Source organism: Bos grunniens, chromosome 16 (genome assembly GCF_055505025.1).
Source record: "Bos grunniens cultivar Pamir isolate PY7600 chromosome 16, Bosgru_T2T1.0, whole genome shotgun sequence".
Lineage (NCBI taxonomy): Eukaryota > Metazoa > Chordata > Mammalia > Artiodactyla > Bovidae > Bos > Bos grunniens.
In genome coordinates this window covers 79,478,868-79,495,809 of record NC_141180.1, presented here as the reverse complement: position 1 = coordinate 79,495,809, position 16,942 = coordinate 79,478,868, and the positions used below count along the sequence as shown (strand labels likewise).

Here is a 16,942-nt window from a genome sequence, read left to right as displayed (position 1 = left end):
GAAGGGGAATGACCCTGAGAGGAGGGGTGCTCTCAGCCTCCAGAGTACTTCGGAGCGCCGCCCCCCACCCGTTGCCCCTCCCCAGCTCCCCTCAGCACCGCGCCTTTGTAATTAAAATATGGATTCACCTTCCCTCCCCGCGCCATTCATCACAGGGAAGCAGCTGCGGCTTAGCAGACCGGATTTGGGGGATTAGATCGGCGCGGAGCAGACACACCAGGAGAGAGAATTAAAGGGGAGTGAACTGGGATTTCTCTCCACCTCCTCCCCTCTGCCTCTCCCTCCTGCCACCCCAGAGCCTCACACCCCACCTCTTCCCCCTGAGTCTGGCCTCTGTAGGTTTCTGGGAACTGTAGTCTCCAGGCTGTGTTGATAAACAAGGCAGGCCAAGGGTGGGTGGTGGCACAAACTACAGATCCCAGGCCTTCTTCCCAGAGTTGGCAGCAGCAGAGCTGGGCACCAGCCTCCTGTCTCGGCCTCCTGTCTCGGAGAAGTCCAGGTCCCCTTGGAGATTAACTCCTTCTTGCCCTGCTTGAGACCGCGTTCCAGCCTCTGGCTCACTGAGCGCCTGGAATCTGAAGCCAAGGTCCCCTCTGCCTTTGCTGACTTGCCCAGGGCAGCCCCCACCCTTGTATCTTGCTTGCCCGCTTGCTTACAGAGATGGAGGGGAAACTCCATCAAGCTTTCAAAACTACAAGGGCAGCCCCTCATTTACCAGTAGTTCTGGGGAACTTGGGGGCCTTAGGAGCTCAAGTGGTCAAAACACTAACAGTCTTGAAATGTCTTTATGCCCTAGCTTCCAGGGTCTTCCAGGCCTGCTTGTCTGAGGGTGGCCCACCCCCAGGGTCATCACAAGAGTGACTGGGGTCATCAGCATGACATGGTGACATGGGCCCCCAGATGTCAAACCTTAACGCCACCTCCTTCTAAAGATGGGACAGAGACTTTTTTCCAATAGTCTTTGCATTCAGAAAGCAGAGTTTTAGAAGTCCAACTCCATTTCCACTAAAAACGGGACAAATATGGCCAGAGAGATTCACTTGAATCTCAGCAGCATTAAGCACGGGCCCACTCTCCCAAGGGAGGCCTTATGCTGGGTAGCTCTGAAGACTGTGAAAAAGACTTAGATTGCTCAGAATATTTTAGGTTTCAGCAGTCTGCAGGCAGAGGACTGGATAGATGCAGACTTCTGATCTGCACGTCGTCCGGGAGAGGGCAGGAGGCCAGCTCGCCTATTCAGTTCAGTTCACCGATTATGTGAAATATTTAACTGCCTATCTCTTCCAGGCCTGCCCCACTGGCAGGGGCCAAGAGACAAAGAAGAGAAAGGAGCTGCAGTTTTGTAACCCCAGAAGCACCCAGCCCCAGGCTCTGCAAGGGGGGACTCTCCGGTGAGTGGTGGGCTTGCTCCTGAGCCCGGTAGTGGCTTCGACCCCTCCCTCCTGCTCTCCCGGTTCAGGATTTATTCAGCAAACATTTACCCAGCAACCCCTGCTGAGAGTCTGCCTTGCTGGAGCGTCAGAGAGGGATAGTAATCCTCGAAGGGGTCATCTGTCCCCTTCTTCCCAGGCCCAGCCCAGTGTCCGGGGCCTTCCTGGCAAATTGGGCAACAGGATTCCTGGGAGAGACTCAGCTTAGGCAGGAAGGGGACACTGCTCCAACCTCTGTTAATCTAGGAGGCGGGGAGCTAGAGGGAGCAAATCAGGTGCCTGGATGTCCTGGAGGAAGAGCACCACAGGCTCATGGGAGGGAGGCGGGGGAAGGAGATGCCAGCCCCTGCCCCCCACCCCCACCCCCCGGCCCCGATCTCTGGCCAAGGGAGCTCAGGGGGAAAGTGGGGAGCCCTGGCAAATCCTCATCCCTGTTCCTGCACCGTCTAAGCTGGGGCAAGAGGGGAAGTGACTGGGATGAGCCCCAGCAAGAACCCAGCTGCCTCGGGCTTTCTCTCGCTTCTCCCATTGTTTTCATTTCCCCCCTCACTTCTGATGGAAAAGGAAAACCTGGGTGATTAGAGCTGCACCTGGGGGCCACTTGTGCCTGGTGAGGAGAGGCCCGGTGTGAGGCAGCTCTTTCCCATGCCCTTGGCCGTGGGCTCTCCCGGCACCCAGGATGACATGGCAAGAGCATCTATTTGAATCCCAGCCCCGCCCCTTTCCAACCACACAAACTTGGGCCAGTTCCTTAGCACCCTGTGCCTTGGATTTCCCAGAAGTAAAATGGGATAATAACAGTATCCTTTTCATGGGGTTGTTTCGAGGATTAAATGAGTTAGTCCAGGTAAGTTAGAATCATGCGTGGTACATGGCAGGTAAATGCTGGCCGGGGAAATTAAGGGCTCTGAGACATTATAAGTAGCTTGCCTTCTGATTCTCAATACCAAACAGATGACCCTCTGATCCTTCAGTGGTCTTAGACAGACCGGGGGCTGGAAGAGGGACCGAGGAGAAGGTGGTTCCTCTGCTCTCTAGCCAGTATTTCCATCTGTTGGCGTCTTTCAGGATGGAGTCAGGCAGGTTAAACACAAAAGCAGAAAGAGCCCTGGGGAGCCCGGCAAGAGGGATGACAGGCAGGAGGGCGGACGGAGAGCAGGCGCCATCCAGAGACCCAGAAGGAGGGCGGTAAGCGCCTGGACTGGGCAGGAGCCCGGGGCTGGGCACCAACTCACAGCCTTCCCAGCTTCATTCTGTTGCCTGAGCTCTCTCAGTTCAGCCCCTGAGAAGTCCTGAGGTCTCTCTCACACAGAAAAAGGCTGAGGATCCCGAGCTGACAGGAGGCGTCAGCAAGGCCAAGAAGCAGAGGCCAGAGTGCTGTGTGGCCCAGCACCCCGACTCCAGCCCCCGCCACCCACCGATCCCTGAGAGCACAACAGGCCTCAGGAACTTGGCAAAGGGAGAGGCACCGGCCCAGAGACCCCTGCACCCCTGTGCACCCCTGCACCTCTGTGCTGAGGGAGCCTCCCTGGGGAATCGCTCGTCCAGTCTCTTCTTATCAGAGTGAGAGACCGAGTCCAGAGAGGGGAAGTGACTTGGCTAAGGTCACACAGCCTCCCGATCCCAGGTTACCAGACCCCCCACATGCAGAGCCCCCTCGCAGAGCCCCCTCGGTACCTGCTTTGTGGCTGCCCCCAGCCTGGTCCTGGGGGAGACGCAGGTGGTGCCGGAGTAGGCGCGCGCCCCTCACTGTAGCCCATGGCTTTTAGCCCTACATGAGTTTGGAACAGTAATCACATAGGAATGAAAAGCCATAGGCCACAGCAGAGCTGGGGGGAGGGGGCTGTCCAGCGGCAGGAATCTCAAAAGGGAGCTGGGGGTTTCTGGGGAGCGCTCATTCATCTTCCCACAGACCCACCCGCACCGCCATCGCCTCCCTGGATAGGATGTACAAGGGCCCCCCAAGTTACATTCTCTTACCATCCCCCACCACCTGCCGGGGCCTCAGCAGCTTTAAAGCCATCCCAGTAATGAGTTTCCAGTTCTTGCCCTACAAAGGCCCCACACAATGGGTCTCACACTGGGGTATGAGGAGGGGTGGCTTCCTGGCCATAAAGGACCTCCTCAAATGTCCTTAATGAGCCTCCAGCCCCCTGCCCAGGGTCCTTAACTACCTCCTCCTCTAGAGAATAAGGCCGGATATTTCATCGCCACTGCTGCCTGCGCCCAGGACCAGTCCCATACTGGGCTCCCTCCTTACAAAGCTTAACCCTTTCTAGTCCAGCCACCGGAAGCAAAGAGGGCAGAGGAGGGCCTGGGTTTACAGGCGTGAGCAAGTTTCTTAAGCAACCCCAAGGCTGGGGGCCAGCCCACACTTCCTAGACTAGTGCGGGTGGCTAGCAACTGCATCCATTCTTGGGTGGCCCCAGAGTTGGGGAAAGGGATCTGTCTTCAGAGCTCACTGGAGGCAGGGAAAGGCCAGACCTCGAAATCACCGCAGCCGAGGGCAGCTAACTTTGGAGCCATCCCTGGGCGATGCTGGGGGAGAGGGCTCCTGGTATTCTGCCTCTCTCCCTGGAAGGATGTGTGGTTGGCCAGGCACCTCTAGAACTAGGGTGAAGAGCTCAGCTGAGATGAACCAAGGTCTCAGGACCCCAGAAAAGATGCTCTCGAAGCCCGAGTACTGTGTCTTCACTCCCTTTCCCATGATGGGTCAGTTGTGGGCATGCATCAGCCTTGGAGGGCACAACTGCAGGGAAGCCCCAAAGGGTTCAGATCCTTGAGCTGGCCTTGACCTCGCTCAGGGACCCCCAGCAGGACGGGAAGAGGCCTCAGGACCGGATCCGGCCGGCCCTGTGTCTGCCAGGGAGCAGCAGTACCCCCATGGCAGCCCCCCACCCAGCCTCGGGGCCGACTCACTGGCTCTCTCCTGCAGGACCCCGGCCAGGGCGGCCTCCTCCCGCTGGGCCACCCGCACGCCCCAGCAATCCACACAGTGCACCCCAGCCTTGCCCAAACTTGGGGGCAACCTCTCACCTGAACTTGGGTCATTGGCCCCAACCCCAGAAGCCTTTGGTTTCCCTGCCCTTCCTCTCCCACGGGGCCCCAAACCCCAGGCTCGGGACCTGTAAACACCTGTGGGCGCCAAGTGGCATGCCTGCAGCCCCCTCCCAAGGGACTCTGGGCCCTGGGCTGGGGTCCAAGGAGCTGCTCACCTGGTGGGCCCAGTGGGGCCCCTTGTCCGAGGCAGTCTCCCTCACATCCCTGCAGAGCCACTTCCTGCCTTCCAGCAGCCACTGACTCTCACTTGCCCCCAGAAGCTCCAGGCCCAGCCCCTGCGGGCAGGCCTGCTCCCTCTGCCCGCCCACCGCGGCCTGCCTAACGGTGCCCAGCTAAACTTGACTCGTGAGTGGGGACCCAGCCGGCCGCCCCCGCCGGGGCCGGGATGGGGGCAGGACCAGGAGGTCAGGTATTCCTTCAACCCTGACTCGGGCCTGGGTAACAAAGGTCTCATTGAGCTCTCTGGCTGTCTGGTCGGTGAAGCACAAACCTCTTGTATCTGCTTGCTTTTGATCTCACTGCCTCTGAACCAGCCATGTATTACTCACGTCCCCCCGCCGGGCTATTGGTGTGGAGGGGCTGTTTGGTCTCCTCCCTCCCTCTCCACCTCTTTTCTCTCTGTCCTCCCCCTGTTGCTCCCCTCCAGCTTTTTTATGGTTTAATTTTTGGCAGGAGACCTGAGGCGGCTCCCTGGGGGCCCCCTCTCCTGCCTGCCTGCCCCGCCCTCCCCACCTCCGTCTCTGCAGCCCAAGCTCCTCTCTACACTCACTCCTCCTCCCTGGGGCCCCCCACATTCTCTGCCCCAGCACTGCCCAGCGGCCTTCTGTCTCAGAGAGCCTCAGACCGGCTCAGGGCGGGTCCTGACCTCGGGTTCGCGGGCCACAGCTGGGACCCAGGGTTGGCTTGCCCACTGTGGGCACGGGACAGGCTGAGTCCTGGGCCTGCCAGCCCCAGCCCACCTGGCAAGCCCCTGGTAAGCTCTGGAGGTGGGCAGCCCCTCTCCACTGGTGTTTCTGGGGCCAGAGGATTGGAGGGAGGGGGAGGGGAAAGAACAGGTATCAAGTCTCAGGTACTGGCCTGTCCAGAGCTCCTTGGAATGTGCAGGAAGGGAAGGAGGTTCCAGGCCTCACCTGCTTTTCTGCTTCCTCCAGGCTTGAGAACATGCTTTCTGCTGAAAGACCACCACTTGCTGAGAACCCCAGGGATTCACCCTCAAGCTAGGGCCACACCCCCTCTATTCCTATCTCCTTTGTGGCTGCCTCTGAACCATCTGAAGCTCTGTGTGGGAGGGTGAAGACTGGGTAGGGCCCAGGAAACTCAAGGAGAAATACACAGAAACCACCCCACAGGCCAGTGGCCTCCTTTGTCCTGTTCCCCAGGACAGGCCACTCCAGGGAAAAAGACAGTCACCTTTGAGGTCTGAGCTCTCCCCAGAAACGCCAACAGACGCTAGAAACACCAGGGAGCCCTGCGGGTCCCCCACGCCTACACCCGTGGGGGCTTCCCCCACTCCTGGCCCCTGGTATTCCCATTCAGCCAAGCTGAGGATGTGGGAAGCTTCTCCTGCCACGACAGAGGCGCCATCCTTCCTGCTGCTGGCTCCCATCGTCCCTCATGACTCCACACATTCTTGGGCCTCCAGTGAGAAGCCAAGCCTGCCACTGGCCGCCCAGCCCTGCTCCTGTCAGCACAGCCTGGGCCTGGAGGAGGGTAGGGGGTGGAAATAAGAGGGAGTGAGTGGAGGAGACAGAACAGAGGAGGGGAGGAGACAGCAATGGGAGAGACAGAACAGAGACACTGAGAGAAACTGAGAAAGAAAAGGAATGACGTAGGAGAAAAAAGAAAAGGAACTCATATTTTATTGAGTGAAAGCTACGTATCATGCAAGTGCCAGGCCCCTGTTAATTATAATCATTTGGTCATGCAAACGCTATCGTTCTTCTTCCCATTTGGTAGAGAAGGAAACTGAGGCTTGCAGGAGCTGGGTGGGCATTCTGCTCTTAGAAAAGAGGGCAGGAGAACGCTGAGAGAGAAAAAAGGAGCAGGCAGGCAAAGGAAGAATGCTGACCACGAGGAAAGTGGAGGGCTGCAGTGGGAAACAGGCAGAACAGGAGGAAGCAGAGAGGGATGGGGGAGCTGGCTGCTGGCTGATGCCCGGCTCGTGGGAGCAGACCTGAGGTATTCCTGACCTCCTGCCCTTCCCCCCAGGGCCATCTGACTGACCAAGCGCAGACACCCTGAGGTGTGCCATCCCCTTGCCAGTAATGAGTCCCCTGATGCCCACTCATGGGGCAGAACAGATGTCCGGAAGCCTGGAGACTGAAGCCTGTCTCACAGGGGAACAGGCCACAGCAGCTCCCTTGCTGGGAGCCCCCAGTCCCACCATTCCCTTCAAGAGCACACAGCAACACTTAGCCTCAGCCCGCACTGGGGCCCTGGGGCTGGAGACGGTTCCAGCTGAACTGAAAGCAAGGGGTGTGGGATGCAGACTGGGCTCAGCCAGAGAAACGAGAAGGAAACTAGAACTCCAGCGGGGCCAGTGTGCTGCTAGCGAAAGCCAGACACGGTGCAGAACCACTTCTCAAGCTAGGTGCAAGGCAGGCACTCAGAACCAACACGCTGGTGGGGAAGGAATATTTGCACCTGGAAGTAAGTTAGAGCAAAACTTACTTCCCATCAATTCCAAGACACTGAACCCACACCAGAGCTGACTTCTCCTAACTTTTCATAGACTTTTGTACTTTGGGGGGGAGCGGTTTGGATCCAAGCAGCCTTGCCTCTTCGCCCATGGTGGGACATTAGGAAGTCTGATGGAGGTACTGAACGGCAGGCGGTCACTCCCGCGTGAAGAGTTCACTGGAAACACAATCACCATAAGGATGTTGGCTGAATGGTGTCGGTACGGATTTGTTGAATGAAGGAAGAAGTTTGGAAGCAAGGGCAAGAGATCTAGGTAGTCCCATGGTTCAGGCGTGGTATGTGTGTGACGCTCCCTCATGCCTGTATTCTCTGGGGGGAGAGTCCCTGTACTGGAGCAGGTTGTGGGTGGGGAACTCCACCCACCACAAGGGAGGGAGGGTCAAAGTACTTCAGAGAATTTGTAGGGATTTGATTCTACTGCCTCTGTCCCAAACGGACCTCCAGATTTGGAGCTGCAATTGGACTGCTGCAGTCCCGAATCAGAACTGACCCACATGGACCTGGCAGTCTCCTGTGCCTTACCCTCCAGACCTGAGCCAGCCCAGCTGCATGCTTGCTACCAGAGCAGCATGGCCATCCTATTATTACCCCAGCTTTCCCCATGGCTCAAATTTCCTGTTTCCCAGCTCCATCTCTACTTCAAAGTGTGACCAGCTCGGTTCCCACTTAGTCACTGACTTGGGAGCCCCTGCCCAAGGGTTGGGGGGGAGGGGGGTGCTGCTCCACTGAGCAAGAAAGCAGAGAGGTCAGGCACGAACTTTCTTTTTCCCAAAGGCTTCCTCTAGTAGTCTCAGGAGCCCCAGTTCTGAGCCTTCTTGGGCAAAGACAGGAAGCTTCCCGCCTGGTGGCAGGGTCCCTGGGCTCTCAGGCAAGGAGAAGCCAGACCTGGTGACAGCCTCAGGCAACAAAAGCACAGTGAAATTAGGGAAGTAGAGAATACAGGCAGAAGCTGGGGGGCAGGGGGTGGTCCCTACAGGCTTGACACCTCTGGCCCCTGCATCTGATCTCTAATAAACTCCAGGGTTGGGCTTGTCAGAGACAGAACGCTGTTAAAGAAAAATACAATAACGGTCATTGGCAAACTCATAGGCACGTCGACCTGAGCAGTTGGTGAACATCAAAAGGTTCCAGGGCCTTGCCCAGGCCCTATTCCCCCCCTGACTCCTTTCTTTCCACGCCTTCCTCAACTCACATAAGGCAACGGTGGCTCCTAAAGAACCTAAAGAACAACATGGCTAGGCTCTTCCAAACCGCAGTGGACCACCTCTCAGAGAAGGAGGCAGGCAGAGAGAAAAGATGGGAGAAGGTTTAGCACACGTGCACCAAGCTCAGAAGAGGGGACAGGCGCCGTGCTGGGTGCAGGGAGACGTCGTTCGCAACGTCACGGCCGAGCAGGCAGTCCAGTGGCGAGACAGGCCCAGGTGTGTGTGCGCACGACTGCATTCAGCCCCACAGCCCTACCCTGCTCCTCCCCACCCCCCAGAGTCCTCAAGCTCCCTTTGGGGGTTAAACTGAACTTGACCCTTCCCCCCAGTTGAGGGTGGGTCCTGCCTCGTCATACCTTCAGGAGAGTGGCCTCAGCTGGACATTCTCTGTGTGTGTTCAGGTGTATGGGCACGGTGAGCTGTTCTGAGTCTCAGAGGGTGCCCAGCACCACCTGGAGGAAGTTCTGCCCGGTGTGGTGTGTGTGTGTGTGTGCGCGTGTGTGTGTGTGAGGGAGCTCCTCCTCTCTCTCCTGTGACAGGCCCCGTGGGGTGATGGGAAGGTGGAAATGAGTGACAGACACAGAAGCTGTTCCCAGCCCCAAGCTCCAGCTGTGTCCTCCTGGAGGCTGGAAACAGGGTTTGCAGGCCACCAAAACTGCTCCCCAAGGGGGCTTCTTAAAGGACAATCATTTCGGAGTTCTCTGGTCCTGGGGCTCCGGTCTCAGACTCAAAAGAGCCAAATTTCTCTCTAAAGTCAGCTTCTTAGAGGCTTGCTTATGTTAGGCTAAGTTGTTCACCGGCAGATGAAGATACATTGAAAAACCACCAGGAAAAAGTAAATTCAAACCTGAAGAAGAATCTGTTAACGAGGGTTGAGAGGAGAAGAGCAGGATACTAGAGCTTCCGAAAGAAGGCTATGGAATGTCCGTCAGGAAGGGAGGATTCTCCCTCCGGCCCCCAGGCGCCCTCTCCTGACCAGTTCGGCAGAGGCCGGGGCTGGGGGCCAGCCGGGTTCCAGGAGCACCCCGTCGCTGACCCTGTCTCAGGAAAGGAAGCCGCTCTCCCCTGCGTCGCGGCCTCCCCAGGCCCCACCCAGGCCGGGGTTCCTGCTCCTCTCGGGATGCGAGGTTGAGGACCCAGGCAGGAAAAGGATCCAGGGCCAAGAGTTGGTTTTGCCCAAGGAAATGGCCTCTCCAGCCTACCGAGCTGGCTCTTGAGGACTTCTGCCCCAGAGTTCCAGACACCTCTGCTTTTCCTGTCTTAGCGCCAAACAAATGCACCGGGGTCACGAAGTCCTGATCCTGGGCTTGCTCACAGCCCCTTCCGCCATCCTACCCTACAGCGAGGGGAAAGCAAAGCGCGGAGGCACCCGGGTCTCTCCCAGCCGGGAGAGGGAGACTCGGCTCCCTCAAGAACCGGGGCTCCAGCTCCCTCTCACACTCCCCACTGAATCCCACCGGGAGCAAAATCCTTTAAAGGGAACAAAGACAATGCGGGCGGAGCGGGGGGCTTCCCTTCCGCGGACCCGGGGCGGCAGGTTGACGCAGCCCGGGGCTGGTCAGCGCCGGCTTTCAGGTGAGTGCCTGAGCCCGCAACCTGGGGTCCGCCCAAAGCTCAAGAAGCCCTCATCGCTCAGCCAACCCCCCCGCCGCCACCCCCGGCCAAGAAGAGGGTCCTCCTCAGCCTCTTGGCCCTCAACCCGGCCCAGGGGTTTGCAGCACTTTCTGCCTATTTGTTTTCGCTCAGTACTCACAGTTCGGATGCTAAGCCGTGTCCTCTCTCGCACTCACTTCCTTTGTCTCTTTCTCTCTCTCCCCCTCCTATCTCTCTCTCTCTTCACTCCTTGTCTTATTCTCTGCTGTAGCTTCCAGTGGAGAAAAATAATTATTCTTCTCAATGGGTTCGCACGGGGCGCACGCACACACGAGCGCGCGCATACACACACACACACACACACACACACACACACTCACACCGCCGTGGAACCCAATCAATGCACAAATCTTCGGGGTCCCTTTAACCTCTGCGGATGCTCCGGGAGTTAATTATGAAGCCTATTCCGGCGCAGCATAAATATGCATTAAGGTATGAAATGACAACCGATGCGCTGAACTTCGGGGAATTGGCATTTAGACACACTTAGTCTCGCCGCCTCCCATGCCCTCCGCAACCCCACCAGCAGCCCCCGCAGCCGCGCCCCTTCCCCGGGCTCGCAGGGGCCATCGTGAGCTCCCACCCCCGGGCGGGGAGGCCCAGTGGCGGCGGCGGCGCCGCGCTCAAAGCCCAGAGACACCCCCCAGGTGCGCCCCCTGCGGTCAGGGCAGATCCTCTGCAGGAGGTTCCACTCCCCCAATACCCGCAGGCCGGGCCCAGGCCGGCGCGCCCCTTCTCCCCCGCGCAGCGCTCGTCTGTGAACAAACTCCGAGCTCAGTCCTTCGAGAAGCCGGCGAGAGCGGGACGGCTACCTGCTCGCTCGCCCGAGTTCGGCGCAGAGTGAGAAAGACCCGGCACGCGGTGCAATTCCCCTCCCTGCCAGGCCGCCCGGCGCCCTCGGGCCCCGCCGCCCCCGGCCGGCCCCGACCCGCACACGCAGGCATGCGTTTTCACACGCGCGCGCATATCGGCACGCACACACTCGCGCACAGGCACTCCCGCGCGCGCTCACACTCAGGGTTATAACAAAGGAAGAGGGGGCAGCGCTGCCTTACTTTTTCCTGTCTCTTCTCCTCTCTGGGGCAGCCCCCCAGCCCCGGGGCCGGCGCGCCGGGCCCCCCACCCTGCCCTCCGCGCCCTACGACCACAGCCGGCGGCCGGCATTCCGGGGCGGCGGGTCCGCAACTTCGCGCCCGGGCGCCAGCGCCTCGCAGCCCGGCGGGCGGGAGACAAAAGCTGCGGCGCCGCCGGAGGCCGCGCGGCCAAGGTGTGCTCGCTAATTGTCAGGAAATGTGTGTGTGCGCGCCGGGCGCCGGCGGGGGCGGGGAGGGGGCGGCCGGCGGGGGCGGGCGGGGAGGAGAGGACCCCCCTCCCGGCCCCCGCCACTCGCCAGCGCCCGGCACCCGGACCGGGATTAGAGAATAAATTATCTGCTCTCTTTTCATTGGGCTGCGGCCGAGGACGCCGTCGGCTGCGCGGCGCTGGGCGCTCGCCTGGCTCTTTGCATTCACCGCACAGCCCCGGCTCGCCTCGCGTCGTGGGGCCCGAGAGCCTGGGCCTTGGCTCCAGCCGCCGGAGGACACTGGGCGCCTTGGCGCGCCGCCCTTCCCCCGCCGCCCGGCCCGAGCCACCCGCTTCTCATCCCAGCTCTGGCTGATGCTTCAGGGACTGAGGGACGGGGTGGGGACGGGGGAAAGCCCAGAGGGCGGCGGTCTCAGTCACCCCCATCCCGCACCCCGCCCCAGCTCTTTCCACCTCCCCCGCCAGAAGGAGACCGGCGAGGGCAGCCGGGGTCGGTCCCCTGAGCCAGGCCCATCCCAGTGAGAGACGGGGCTTCGAGAGCCCTCGGATAGGATCCCTCCGGGGACCAGGGCTCCTCCCTCGGGGCCATCTCCTGCCCTCCACACCGCAGCAGTAACAGCGGGGAGATGGCACTCAGGCTCTCTGCTCTCTCCTCTCTCCAGCCCCATCAGCTCCCACCTAATCCCGTCCCCCATTTCCTGGGCCCACCTGATAAGACTGCTCCTTAACTGTCTGCAAAGGAAATGCCCTGCGGTTAGAGCAGCTCCTTGCAAGGAATTACCTCCTTTATTCCTTCAGCAAGCAATCGGTGTGCAGGAACACCCCTGTGCCGTGATGCCGGCTGGGCACCAGGAATATCAAGGGAGAAGATTCAGATGAGACAGTCGTGTTAAAAAAATAGAACTCCAACTGTGTGAGAAGTGCTATAACAAGGTAGAAACAAGGTTTGAACCCAGAGGTGGGAGGGACTAACTTCAGATGTTCATTCAACAAATACTTTAGCGTGTCTTAAGCTCTGTGCTGGGCGTTGGGGATACACAAGCAAATGATGGGCTTGGTGCCCACTCCCCTGGAGCTGACAGTCTGGTGCACAAGATGGGTACTGACTGGTGATATGAGCTAATCAGGAGAGATGGGGGTGGGGTGGGGGTGGTGAATAGCAGGGGCTCCTAATCTACGCTGGGGAGTCCAGGGAAAAAAGCTTCTCTGAGGAAATGGGATCTAAGCGGAGGCCTGCAGGATGAAAAAGGGATAGCCAGGTGAAGATGGGCTGGGAGGGGCACCCAGAGAGTCCTGGCAGAAGGAACTTGTAGGAAGGCCCTTGATCTGCTGGTAACATACCCTCAAAGGCAGGTGAATATCTATCAGGCAGAGAGCGGGGTGGGCCTGGGAAGCCTCAGAGCCTGCAGGCTAGTGTTTTGAAAGAGACTCAGTTGTGTGTTGTTCTTTTTCATTCTAGGCCAACCCCACAGGCTGCCCACATTTTACTTCTAGTCACAGTCTGTTGCAACCTACCCTGCATGCTAAAGACAACCCTGAAATAAAGAGCATCGTGATGGTAACCCTGTTTCAGTTTATCACATCCCAGCTCCTTGTTCTGTGCTGTTGACTTCATCTGTCAGTGACCCTTGGCCCTCACACAGGGAAGCTGTCCATAGGAATACCCTGGACTCCTTCCCATGTGCTGGGACTGTATGCTTCCCAAGAACTTCTGCATTCATTATCCCTAGATTCTGACAACAGCCCCTTGAGTCAAGTTCATCAGATGGTTAAGCTTTCTTCATCAGACAGATAGGGAAACTGACAGTCAGAAGGAGAGAGTGGCCTGCTTAAGTGCCATATACAAATCCTGTGGCCAAGCCATGTTTGTGAAATTTCGACCTCCCCAGCTCCTGCATAAGCCTGGTGAGTGTAGAGACCAAAGTGATCCCTGGCGTCTGTGAGAGTCTTCAGCACCTAGGACAGGGCCCTGCACACCCGGGCTCTCGAGCCAACCCTGCTGAGTGAATGACTGTGGAAGGGAAGGGAAGAGTGAGCTGGCTGAACGGCAACCTGTTAGAGCAGAAGCTGTGTGGGCTTTGAAATTACACGTAGCTCAAGTGGAATTGCCACTGCTACTAACACACTTTGTGCACTTTGCCTAGCCTTTCTGAACCAAAGGGGATTCACAGAACCCACCTGAGAAGGCTGTCGTGAACATGAAGTGAGACTAGATGCGTGCAGAACAGCTACAGAAAAATACACGAGACAAGGTAACAGTCGGTTCTGGGAAGGGGATCTGAGTGGGTGGGGCACAGGAGTAAGTAGGGAAATTCAGTGTTCATGGTTTACCCTCCAGTAGTTCTGATATTGTACCCTGTATGGATATTACCAGAGAAGGCAATGGCACCCCACTCCAGTACTCTTGCCTGGAGAATCCTATTGACGGAGGAGCCTGGTAGGCTGCATGCAGTCCATGGGGTCGCTGAGGTTGGACACGACTGAGCAACTTCACTTTCACTTTTCACTTTCATGCATTGGAGAAGGAAATGGCAACTCACTCCAGTGTTCTTGCCTGGAGAATCCCAGGGACGGGGGAGCCTGGTGGGCTGCCATCTATGGGGTTGCATAGAGTCAGACACGACTGAAGTGACTTAGCTTAGCTTATGGATATTACCTGTCCAAAATGAGTAATGAAATAACTTAATGAGATAATAGGTGAAGCAATGTAACAATGACAATTTAAAAAGTCACTCTGTATACATAGGTTGAACTGAATTGACTTTTGCAGTTTAAAGCACCAGGATGTGTTACCAAGAAAAATAACAGAGTCTTTTACAGAAAGTGACTCTGGTCTGAAGGTTTGCACCCTGTTCTTTCTACAGCCAAAGGCAAGGATGTCTAACAGGATGAGCTGTTTTCCAGCCCAGAAATTCTGTAGTTCAACTCTCAGTCACAGAGGGGAACAACCTCCCTGCAGGCTCATTGTTCTACTGAAAGAATCCAAATCCCTTCAAGAAACATGAGCAGGATGGGGATGGAGCGGGGGTGATGGGGAGGAAAGGCCGTGGGGTCTGGGCAGCCTCTCTGCAGGCCCCATTCTGTCTGGAGAGGACAGGGCAGGAAGGGCTCCTGGACCTGCTTCCTAGGGTTGCTCTTCTAAGGCTTAGTGAGTGAGCTGCCTGCCCGGGCACCCTGTGGCCCCCGAGGAAAGTTGAGAGCAGCAGGTGCAGAGCCTAAGGAGGGGAGTGGGCTTTCTCCTGTTACCTTCCCGGTATTGAGGTCCTAGACAGGACAGGGCAGCCTTTCATCAGCCAGCACAAAGGGGCGCTCTCTCAGCCACACGGGGACCAGGCCAGGTCACCTCAGACACTGGGGCATAACATCAGCGGGAACCTTAGAGGCCTCTTAGAGAAAGATCTGGACTCATAGCTAATGGTGTGGGGGAGGGGTGGGGACAGGAGGGAAGCATTATTCTGGGGAAGAAAAGGCAGAGATTGAGCCCCGGCCTCAATGAAGCAAAGAGGAGGCAAACAAAATCCAAAAGGCTAGAAAAAATAAGAGTTAAAAAATTAGACATCATTTATTCTGGGGGAAAAGCAGCTACAGGGAAAAGGAAGGGATGTCAAAGGCCAGGGCAGGAGTGGCTTCCTCAGTCTGGCCAATGAATGCACCTGTTCTGTGTCTCCAGAGCAGGGCCTGCAAGGAGGTTTTAGTCTGGGGCAGAGATTGGGGGACAGGGCTGTCTTGCAGCTCCAACCTTGGACAGGTCACCTTCCTATCCCCACCTTTGCCTCAGCCGTCCACACCTTGCCCATTAAGGCAGAACACAACCACATCTAGCCCCTGGTGAGTCTCGAATGCAGGAGCGGACTTTCATCAGAAGGGCTAAAATGCAAACTAGTTCCATATTAAGCATCAAAGGTAGTAAGAGATCATCACTATCTGCAGGATTCCGAGCACCTATTGTATGCAGTGCTCTGGGTTATGACCCTCTCCTGTTACAGTCACCAGAGCATCAAATACACGGAGTTTTAATCAATGAATATGCCATGTGCCTGGCAGGGCATTGGACATCTCAAGGATACAAGGGCTCATTTCATTCGTCCTTTTCTTCCCATACTTGGCAGCTAAATACACTGGACTGGATGTGGCTTTAACTGATGATGATACGGCCAGAACACACCCGTCACGCCTCCTATCACAAGTCCTTGCTTCCCATGTTATCCATAATCCCAGACCAGAATCCTCAAACCACTCCGTGTAACTACGAATTGAGTCCCATCTCCCACCTCTTCCCAGGCTCCCTAGCCTTTCCCCTGTATCCCCTGGGGTGCAATCTGTCACCAGCCCAAGCCCCTCTATCCTGAAAGCCACCCCTGAGCGTTCCCTTCCAGTCTTGTTTTACTGGCACCTGGATGTCTCTGAAAATGCTGCCTCTTCCACAGCCCCGCCTACCGGCAAGGATGAAGGGAGACAATAGTGAAGGGTGTTTTTTCTCTTGCACCTCACACATCTTGGGTCAAGGGAGGTGCTTCCAAGCTACTTCTTCCTCCTGCAAAAACTCCAGCATCTTTGGTAATGAAGGGGTTAGACCCCACCCCTTGCTACTTTTTTGCTATCTTCTCCGCCCACTTGTATTCTCATACCTAAATGTTGCTCTCACCGATATCTGCACCTCCAATAATCTCATTTCAGGCATCTCAGTCTCTGATGCCTCCTATCTTTCCAATTAACTTTTTTGTGGAACCCCCATTCCAACTATTCTTTGATCTCATAGCGACCTAATCCACCAAATAAGTTTTTATTGTACACCATGCTCTACATGTGAGCGCTTCTTCCTTATCTAGCTTGAATTCCAAGGTTCATTACTGTGATCTGTCTCTCACAAACACTCGTTTTCTTTGCCTCTCTCCATTCGGGAACTCGCCGAAATCCAAAACTCTGGTTGAATCTAGCTAGCCACCCACCCCTCTGTACCCAAGCAGTTGAATATTACTGAAGAAAATCGCACAACCCGGCCTATTGACTGGTCTCAGTGGAAACTTAGCACTTATTTTTTTTTAGGTTTTATTGAATTTCTTACTATACTACTTGTGTTTTATGTTTTTTTTGGCCACAAGTCATGAGGGATCTTAGCTGCCTGACCAGGGGTTGAGCCCACACCTCCTGCCTTGGAAGGTGAAGTCTTAACTACTGGGCCACCAGGGAAGCCCTGAAACTTAGGACTTTAAGTCTCAAAAGAGCACTCTCTCCAGCAACCTTCTACATTTCCAAGCTGTGTTCGTTTCCTCTTCCTCTCAAAGGACTGTTTCATACTTCCTCTTTCTCCTCTCCTATATATATATCCCATATGTAATATATTCACTAATACAATAAATACCAAGAAATGCAAACAAATGAGAAGTACTTCATCTGCCCACCACCAAATCTGCCATCCTGCCGGCACGATCTCGACTCCTTTTTCCGCCATCCCTGCAGTTAGAATAGAGGGGAAGGCTCTGTTTTCATCCAGGGCCAGTTCCCTCCTGGTTGCATTGGCCCCTCCACTCCTGCCAGGACTCTGCTCCTAGCGGTTGTCCCGTCTCTCTTCTGAACCATTCGTCACTCACT

General features: G+C 56.7%; 2 long non-coding RNA genes across 2 annotated transcripts; both read left to right on the top strand.

Moving 5' to 3' along the window:
* The first annotated feature begins 155 nt into the window (after positions 1 to 155).
* Positions 156 to 6,418, top strand: LOC147357105 (uncharacterized). Its single transcript, XR_015142889.1, has 3 exons — positions 156 to 1,391; positions 2,499 to 2,618; positions 5,642 to 6,418. It is a non-coding gene; the product is annotated as an uncharacterized LOC147357105 (long non-coding RNA).
* Positions 6,419 to 11,045: 4,627 nt separating this feature from the next.
* LOC147357104 (uncharacterized) lies at positions 11,046 to 15,769 on the top strand. Its single transcript, XR_015142888.1, has 5 exons — positions 11,046 to 11,315; positions 12,149 to 12,283; positions 12,810 to 12,908; positions 13,495 to 13,602; positions 15,460 to 15,769. It is a non-coding gene; the product is annotated as an uncharacterized LOC147357104 (long non-coding RNA).
* The last annotated feature ends 1,173 nt before the right edge of the window (positions 15,770 to 16,942 follow it).